We start from the raw sequence: 9,505 nt of genomic DNA, 5'->3' as shown, positions 1-9,505 counted from the left end.
TAGGGCACATCCTAAGGCGAGGGTTTCGGAAAGAACTGGAACACCAAAACGGGCAATTTTCGTCAATGTAAGACACATTTCCTTAGTTTGTCCAAGCCGGTTGTTTGGGCGCGGTTATAGGAGCCTTGGACACATTGCCTTTCCCCGAGGAGGACGTGAGTCTTCGCAGTGAAAGATAGAGTTTTCCTCCGACACACCGCAACTTCATTAGTCTTTCCAATCCTTGCCCGTATTTTAGAGCGCCAAGTCAATCGGTAAATACTGGGTCACGTCCATATAAGTTGAAGAAACGGCGTGTCTCCGAGCCCCCTCGTGGTAAGCCATTCTGTCTGCGAAGAGGACTCGAGGCAGGTACACGTCCCCAATCAGTATGTGTCTCGTTCACGAACATCCTTTACACCCCCATCAGCGTTCCGTGGAATCGTTCTACGAGGCCCTGTATTTGTGGGTGATAGGCAGCCCCATACAGCTTCTTTAAACCCAGTGTTTGATACCGCGACTTGGCCAGGTCCGACGTGAAGTTCGTTCCCCGATCACTCGGTAGGCGTTCTGGAACGCCATGTCGACTGATCACGCCTTCTATCATTACGCTCACGAAGGTGATGGGATCCGGCGAAGCGACCGCGAAAGCTTCTGCCCATCGCGTAAAGTAGTCCACAAACACTAAGATGAGCTTGTTCCCTCTTGACGTAACGACCAATGGTCCGACAGCATCCACCACCAACAACGAGAACGGCCCTGACAACGTTTGAACCGGCATGCGTTGCATTAAGCCAGCCCTCCAGGGTCTATGTCCCATGCCTCCGCTGCAGATCGCACACTCACGCACGTATTCAACCACGTCTTTTCTCCATCCATGCTAATAGGCGTGACGTCTCACGCTGTCGGTTGTCTTCGTCTTGCCGAGCTGCGCAGAGAAGATATCAGCGTGGCACTAGTGAAGAACGGTCTCGATGAACGGCAACGGCACGACAGGAACGCTTATGGCTCGGGCCGGCCCCGTCCGTGCTCCCAGATGAACGAGTCGCATCAGAACTCCGTTCCTGATCAGGTAGTGGGGCGACATCTTCAGCACGTTCACCCTCAACTGGGGGTCGAGCGCCAAAGCTCCGTCCTTCAGGAACGCCTTCAAGGCACGCATCCAAGGTTTCCGTTCCTGTTCCAGCACGAACTTGTCGAAATCTAACCCGAATGCATCCACCGGGGACTGATCAACTCATGGAGCAAGTTCTCTTCCTGCTCATCCTGAGTAAGGTGCTCCGGTGCTTCGGAGGTCATTAGTGTTGGTTGGGCGTCCTCAGGAACGCCCGGTTCAGGGGTCTCCCCGACTGAGGTTGGAACACGGGGAGCGTTCCAACGCAGCGTTCCTTCACCCGGAGTATCCACGCCAGAAGGCTGAGGCGCGATGTTGCGAGCTTCCTCGCTTGCGGAGTCGCCATCATCCTCGTTGAGCAAGTCAGCCATTCGTAATGCACCTACAACGGGAGTATGCAGAGTCGCCATCATCCTCGTTGAGCAAGTCAGCCATTCGTAATGCCACTACAACGTGTGTGTCAGCGTTTCTTCACCCGGGGTATCCACTCCAAAAGGCTGAGGCGCGACGTCGCGAGCTTCCTCGCATGCGGAGTCGCCATCATCCTCGTTGAGCAAGTCAGTCATTCGTAATGCACCTACAACGTGAGTGTCAGGTCGATGGTACAGTCGTGACAAGCCGTCTGCGTGTTTCATTGACGTCCCTGGCTTGTGGTAGATCTTAAATCGCAGCTGCGATAATTTCATCGCCCAACGAGCCAACTTAGCATTGGTCGTTCTAGTAGTTTCCCCGAATATCCAGGTTAGAGCCTGATGATCAGTGTAGAGGTCGAATTCAACGTGACTGAGGTAGATCCAAAACTTTCGCGTCGTCCAGACAATTCCCCAACACTAGATCTCCGTAGTTCCGCTCGTCTTGTAAATCCAGTTCCGTTGGGCCCCCCCCACATCTTACTCGCATACGCTATGGCCCTGTCACGCTTGTCAACCTCCTGCATCAGGCATGTCCATACGGCCAGATGAGATGCGTTTACGAACAGCTTAAAGCGCGCCTTACAATTAGGGTACACCAATATGGGAGGCTTTACTAGAGCTCGCTATAGCTGGCGGAACGCCACTTCACAGTCATCATTCTACAGGAACGGCACGTCCTTCTGCTTCAGGCGTTTCAAAAGTGCTGCGATGGTCGCAAAGCCTGGTATGTAGCGCCTAAAGTAGCTGGTTAGCCCCAGAGACGCCCTTACGGTATGAAGGTCATGGGGTCTTGATGTTCATCACCTTTTCAGGATTCGGCATGATGCCCGTAGGCGTGCCAATATGGCCTAGGAACGGCACTTGGTCACGCCCCCAATGGCACATCTTCATTTTTAGCTTAAACCCCGCCGATCGGAAGCGTTCCAGTACTTGACACACGCGAATCAGATGAGTCGGGAAGTCGTCGCTAAACACCACGCAGTCATTAAGATATACGAGACAGGTTCTCCACTTGAGGTCGACAGAAACGTTCTCCATCAGGCGTTCGAATGCTGGAACGGCGTTGCACAAGCCGAACGACATAACTAGCCACTCGTAGAGCCCAAACTGGCTTGTAAATATCGTCTTTTGCACACTACCTGGGTCCATAGGAACGTTCCAATACTCAGAGGCAATGTCCATCGTAGAGAATAGAGAGGCGCTCCCGAGAACGTCCAGAATGTCGTCAATCAACGGCATCGGATAACTGGCCTTCACAGTGACATCACTCAGCTTCCGAAAGTCAATACAAAATCGAATGCCTCCGTCAGGCTTCCTGATCATCAAGCCGGGACTAGCCCAAGGGCTTGTCGACGGTCGGATGAGGCTAAGGTCCAAGTATTCCTGGATTTTCGATTCCATGACGTGTCCTTCAGCTTTTGAGACCCGATAAGGTGACTGTTTGATCGGTGCATGCGTTCCCGTGTCAATGCTGAACTTGAGGAGTTCCGTTCTTCTAGGTTTCTTCGAGGTTTCCACAAACAAGTCGCGCAGGTCTCTTAGCATTTCCGCCGAAAGACCTATTTGCTCGGCACCTCTTCAAAGTCCACCTTAAAGTCATCCTCATCGTCGTTCTTCATGGCGACAGTCATTTCTGCTTCAGACGTTCCATCGTCGGCGACTACGCTGTCATTAACAGCACTCAACACCGCGCTGACGTTCTCAGCCGTCCCGCTTTCAGGGGGAGCGCGGGTTACGAACGCAGGTTTAGGAACGATCGTCACGGCAGCGACGTAAGCTCAGGGTTGGATTTCCACTTCTTCTGCGGAAGGCGTTGCACACCTCCACCAAAACCGTTCCCTCCGTTACTGCGCAGAGCGTCCTCGCCACGCTCAGTGATTCGTCCGTCCCTGGAACGCCCTCCACCAGCACTACGGAGTTATCCTTCACTCTCCCTCGAACTCTTGGTCTCACTAGCTCTTGACAACCGGGCTCCAGACGCACCCTAGCCGATACTGTGGCTGCATTCGTCGCCCCCACCCTCGTTTCGCTTAAAGACATGACATCTCCTGTCCCTTTTAGTGTCATCTGTTGCTCTTCCAGGTCAATTACGACGCGGAACGCCTTCAACGAGTCCGTGCCGAGAATGGCGTCTACGAACCAATAGTCGACCACCTCGAACGGAAGCGTTCTTTCAAGCGCTCCGAGTGTCACGGGCAGGTCAATGACTCCGCGTACCCGAATAGCGCGTCCTGAGACGCTATCTAGGCTTCCAGTATAAGGTCTCAGAGTCTCCGACGCTCGCCCAAGTCTTTTCAGCACTCGCTTGTTCACCAGGCTGGCCTCTGCACCGGTGTAGGCCAGCATTTCCGATGAACATCCGTCGATGAAGCCGTCCGATAGGGCCTGCACTCCTCCCACACTACAGATGACGCGCTTGCCCGTCGAGACGGCGTCTTCATCGTCGTTTACAGCTTCCTCGATGTCTGCCTCGCAGAGCCCCGGTCCTCTTTGCTCCTTCGGCGCTCTTCTTGTGTTTGCACGATATGCTGCAGGGATCTCTTCCTTTATCTGGAGCTCCTCGTCGCTGATTGGCAAGCTGAAATCCATTTCTTTCCATGGATTTGGTCCGTCTGTCGCAGTAACCAGTCTTATTATTTCGGGCTTTCTCCTTCTCCTGTCCCACAACTTGTCTCGAATGGTGGGGGCCTCAGTCTCAAAATAGCCTCGAGTCCAAATCATCGCGCGATTTAGGAACGCCTCCGTAGGCGTTCCACCTACCCCGAGGAGGTATTCACGCATAACCTCCTCGTCTAGGAAATATTCGCCCTTCTTGTCGCGTAACGGGGGAATCTCTCCTGCCGCACCGGCTTGTTCCACCCCTTCTGGACTCTCTAGTTCGCACTCCATCAGGGAGTTCTTTTCTTGTTTCAGGAGCTCGTAAACTCGGTTCCTAGTTTTGGAACGCCATCGGAGCGGAAGGGTTCAGCCCTTCTCGTCGGTAGCTCTGGTGGTTGGAGCGGCAAGATTGTCGAGCTCGACACATACGTTCCGCTCAAAGTCGCGCTCTCCGGCTTCCTCAGCTGTTTCTTGTAATTCCGTGTCTACGTTCAGCTTATCGGAGATCACACCAACTACAGGCGGCAGCCGTTCCGTTTTCTCTTTAGCGTTCTTAAAGTCTCGATTCGCTCGCTTTGCCCCCGTAGAAGCCTCCGGTCATACCAATCTAGCCAAAACGCAGGCGTTCTTAGCTTTCCTGACGAGACTTTTCGTGTACGCTCCAGTACTTCATCTGAGATCCCTAGTACCGCACTCATTTCTGATAGAGTCGACGTTCCCTGCTCCTCGGCGTTCCGTATTGCTCTCAGCAGAAATCCCTGTTCATTCACGGGGTACAATCGCTCCTCAAGTTCCTTCTCATACTCCTCAGGTGCATCCCTTGCTCTGTGACCTTCACCGTGCTCGAGCATATCCAGCTCCTCGTCAGTGAACAGGCGGTCGTCGCGTCCTGCAGAATTCCCCCCCTCCTTAGTACTTTCGGTCTCCTGAGTGGCAGTCGCACTAACCACCCCTATTACCACCGAAACTTGATTTGCTCTTGCGCTCGCGGCATCTTCAGTCGTCGTTTCCAAGGCATTCTTGTCGATCTCAGACGTCGCACCAAATCGTTTCGTAGCTCTAGTCTCGCTTTCTCCTTCTCGTCCTGAGCGATCAGTCGTTCCATTCCCTCGTTTTCGCGTTGCGGCCAAGCGCTTCGTTGCTTTTTCCGCGCATTCCTCTCTTCCCTCGGGATCACCTAAAGAGCCGTTCGTTTCCCAGCCTTGTTGAAAGTCGGTCCGTTCCGTTGGACTGCTCTCTCCTCTCGTTCCCAGTTTGGAGTCCACCCGTTCCGTTGAGTTGCTCTCGCTGTTCGTTATCAGTATGGAGCCCAGCCGTTCCGTTAGGTTGCTGTCGTCGCTCCTTTGCAGTTTGGAGCCCACCCGTTTCGTTGGGATGCTCACTTCGTTCGTTTTCAGTTTGGAGCTCACCCGTTCCGTTGGGATGCTCGCCTCGATCATTTCCAGTTTGGAGCCCACCCGTTACGTAGGGATGCTCACTTCGTTTTATCAGTATGGAGCCCAACCGTTCCGTTAGGTTGCTCTCGTCGCTCCTTTCCAGTTTGGAGCCCACCCGTTCCGTAGGGATGCTCACTTTGTACGTTTTCAGTTTGGAGCCACCCGTTCCTTTGGGATGCTCGCTTCGTTCATTTTCCGCTCCACAGTTTCAATCTTCGCACTAGAGGCAGGAACGCCTCGAGTACTTTCCACATCCGTCACACTTCCCTCGAGGAGCTTCTCGGACCTACTAGTAGTTAGTCTAGGTGGACCCTCACCTCTCGGCGTATCGCCCTGTAGGCAAGAGGAAGGAGCGACACTTCCTTTCCCTCCCTCCTGCCTCCTTCATTGTTGAGGCGCTCCGGATGACGCGGTGGCGTTCCCAGCGGTCGCGTTCCCAGCGGTCGCGTTCTGCATCAGGCTACGCAGTCGGTCCAGGCTAGGGCACCTTGCCACCGAGTGGCTCTTCTCGCCGCAGAGAAGGCACTCTATACGACGGCGTTCCCCGTTCCGATAGGATCCTTGGGGTCTCGGCCAATTACACTCCATAGAAAAGTGACCCAGCTTGTTGCACCTGCTGCATCGCCCTTGTCCTCGCGGGCAGGTTTCGCGACCGCACCCGACACGTTCACAGCGGCCACATACAACGTCCCCTTCCGACGTACGGGTGTCAGGGCCGAGTCTGATCCTCAGCGGGCCTAGATTCGACGGGGCGATCCCAGGAGCCGAGGCGCTCAGAGTCGACGAGGCGTTCCCAACCGGGGTCGGAACGCCTTGAACGGGAGGAACCAGAGGCACCACCGCACTGACGTATCCTTGCTGTGCCCCAGCACTCTGTAGCTGTTTCTGCATGGACTGGTTCATCGGCTGTAACTGCTGTAACATCTACGACTGCATCGAGTTCGCGTTGTTAGAGCGGGTCACAGGCGTTCCATCGTCCGCAAACTCGTCCTCTTCCTCGACCGGCATATGCAGAATCTTGTAGATCAGCAACTGACAGGCCTCCCTGATCGTCGCGACCATATTGCCGTTCAACACCGCCTTCATCTGCTTGTTCCGCAGGCCGTCCAGGAAGAATTCGTACCTCATGCGAGTCTCATGGTAATATAGGGCCTCGCACATGGTCGAGATACGATCACCCCACTCTTCAGCCGACTCACCGCGCCTTCGCTTTGCGTTCTTGAGGCGGTTCCAGAGCCGAGTAGGAGTTTGGCAGATGAATCGGTTATGGAACTTCACCCGAAGGGTCTCCGAACTGTCGATCTTCGTGTTATACCACCACCCTTGACCCGCCTTACCCCTGAGGCACTGCTCGAACGCCGTCAATCGCGTCAGGCTGTCCATCCCATAGGGTGCACATCTCAAAGGAGCGCCAGAAAGCTGCCGCTCTCTCGTTCGTAGCCGTCTCCGAGTAGAATGGAACGATTACCTTTACGGCGTTCCTCAACTCATTCGGGACACCCACGTAAGGAGCGGCTCGACGAGGGAAATTTGCGCGCTCAGAAACGCCCTCGCGTCGATACTCAGCACCTCGAGACCCGACGCTCCCTTCGAGGCCTTGGTTCCTCATATACGACGGTGACGCTCCTCCTGCCGCTAGAGGCATCCCTAGCGTAGGCAGATTCGGGTACTCAGGAGTCGGTGTTACGGGCGCTGTGGGACAAGCGGGCAGCATTCCACTCTGGGCCCACCCGGCAGTAGGCTGGGTCATCGACTGGTACTGAGAATAGAGCGCTCCCATCCTGGGCGTTCTGCCTACTATCCAGTTCCCGTAAGGACAATCACCTTCGGTGGTACGCCTCGATACGCGGGAAGCGGTCCCAAGGGCATCCCCACTGACATTGAAGTCTTCGCAAGTGTCGGGGTTCTAGGAATCGGAGCTCTCTGGTACTCGATTCGATGAGCGCCCGAAGGTCGTTCCAGCTCCGTACGTTCCCGTCTGGCCGACCCAGGCGTGTAGCGTGCATCTGGTCCCACCATTCGTGAGCGAGGCGTTCCAGCGCTAGACTCACGAGACAACGTCAGTTTCCGGAGTACTCGCTCGACTGACTCTTCCACCAGCACTTGCAACCTCGAGTCGTTGGAAGGCGTTCCAGACCGGGCGGACGCTGCTATCGATCGAGCAGGGGTCGACACCGATTTGGCAGGCGTCGACGCAGACTTCGCAGGCGTGGTCATGGATCTCGCCGAGACCGTCATCGATCGGGCAAGCGTCGCCACTGACCGGGCCGGCGTTCCTCCTGATCAAGCAGGCGTGGACATCGACCTCGCAGGCGTGGTTACCGATCGAGCTGGCGTTGCCACTTGGCCTTCAGGTCGTCCCGAAAGGTACGTAGCCGTTCCCGGGGTCGTCCTTCCCCCTGTGAACCTTGCTTCCGTGGTCACGTTCGTCGGGGTGGCTGTCTCCCTAGCGCTCCCAGCATCCCTGAGGGGTGTCAGCGAGGGGCGCGACGGGTCGAACGAGAACGCCACTTCTCGGGGTGCTCCCGACATGAGCGCTCTCAGCTTCTCGCTCTGTCCTGGCCGCCGAGCTAATTGCGTCAAGATGACATCCAACCGCTCTTGTTCTGCAGGCGTCTCAGATGCTGACAGGACCTCTTTCATTACTTCCAGGAACTTGGCTCCGAAGCTAGACGCTTCCCTTTCAACGTCGCTCCGATCTTCCGAAACGGCTGATCGAGGCGTCCCAGTTTCCGCAGGAACGTCTCCACTTCCTCTGACGCGGGGCTCTTCCTGCTCACCTCCGCCGGCGGTATTAGGCGCGCGCTTGACTTCCTCGTAGGTCTCAGCTTGGAATAGTGACTCGGGCAGAAGTGGAGACGACCATCCCCCACCTTATCCCCTAGCCTCACCGCCGTGTCCCTCACCAGACCAACCGTGGGCGCTCATAGCGTTCTCACTTTCGTTTTCCTCTCTCTTCGGCGTTCCGTTGCCAAAGGGGCGGCTCACTCCGCATTTACGTTCCTACGATTCTTCGGCGTGAAGATACCCCGCTTCTCCACCAAATTGTCGCGGTAATCCTCCTTAGGTCGGGGTCGTGTATCTAGCAGGCCGACGTAGGAACTTAGGTTTATCACGTAAAGGTTAAGCTTTTGTTGTATTATTGAGCTCTTCTCTTGTAAGAAGGAAAATCACGACTGAGCTTCTTCCTAATGCTCTAAGCTGAGCACTAGGCTCCTTACCTTTCTGTAAGCCACTACCACGTGGAGGGCCAACGCAAATTCCCACCTTTTTCGACGGTCAGGCGTTCCACTCTAGGCTTGGAACGCCGCCGACTGGGCCTGAGGGCACAGTTGCTTGGACGTGGCCTGCGACTTCTGCAGCAAGCAAATCTTCCGAACACAGTCCGAGAGAATGGCGAGTCCCCCTTCTAGCAGTGTACCGTGACAGCACGCTCGTTAACGTTTTTGTCACGATCATTTTTATCGAACGCCAGGTTTTGTTGTTCTTCTTAAAGCTCTTGACAGCGTTTAACATATTCGCGCGCGCCTCAGCTGCCAGGTGTGTTCTGCACATTTCGGCCCTTCTCGTTTATGTCGTGAGCGAGGAACAGTGAATAGTGTGTACCGATTTCAATTCGTTCCGAACGTGGTGTCCAATTTTAGCATCTCCGGGAACGTAGTAAAAAGACGACGCATCTTTTTAGCCTGGAATACGAAAGCCTGAGCCCAATTTCGTCGTCTGTTTAAATACGCAAACTTGATCCGTATAGTTGGCACAAACATCTCGTAGAAAGGCTTTTGTGCTGTATCTGCATCCCAATCAAGTTGTTTTTAGACGCGCAGGGACGTTGTGTACATCCTTTAGATTTGGACTTTTGCCTACAAAACTTTACAGTGTTAGCGTGTGTTCGGTGTAAATTGGTATATGTTCGGTTTTTAACGCTCGGTACCAAACATCTAGGTCACGTACCAGACAGCCGGCAA

Source organism: Phytophthora infestans, genomic scaffold (assembly GCF_000142945.1).
Source record: "Phytophthora infestans T30-4 supercont1.2 genomic scaffold, whole genome shotgun sequence".
Classification (NCBI taxonomy): domain Eukaryota; phylum Oomycota; class Peronosporomycetes; order Peronosporales; family Peronosporaceae; genus Phytophthora; species Phytophthora infestans.
Note: the sequence above shows the minus strand (reverse complement) of the source record.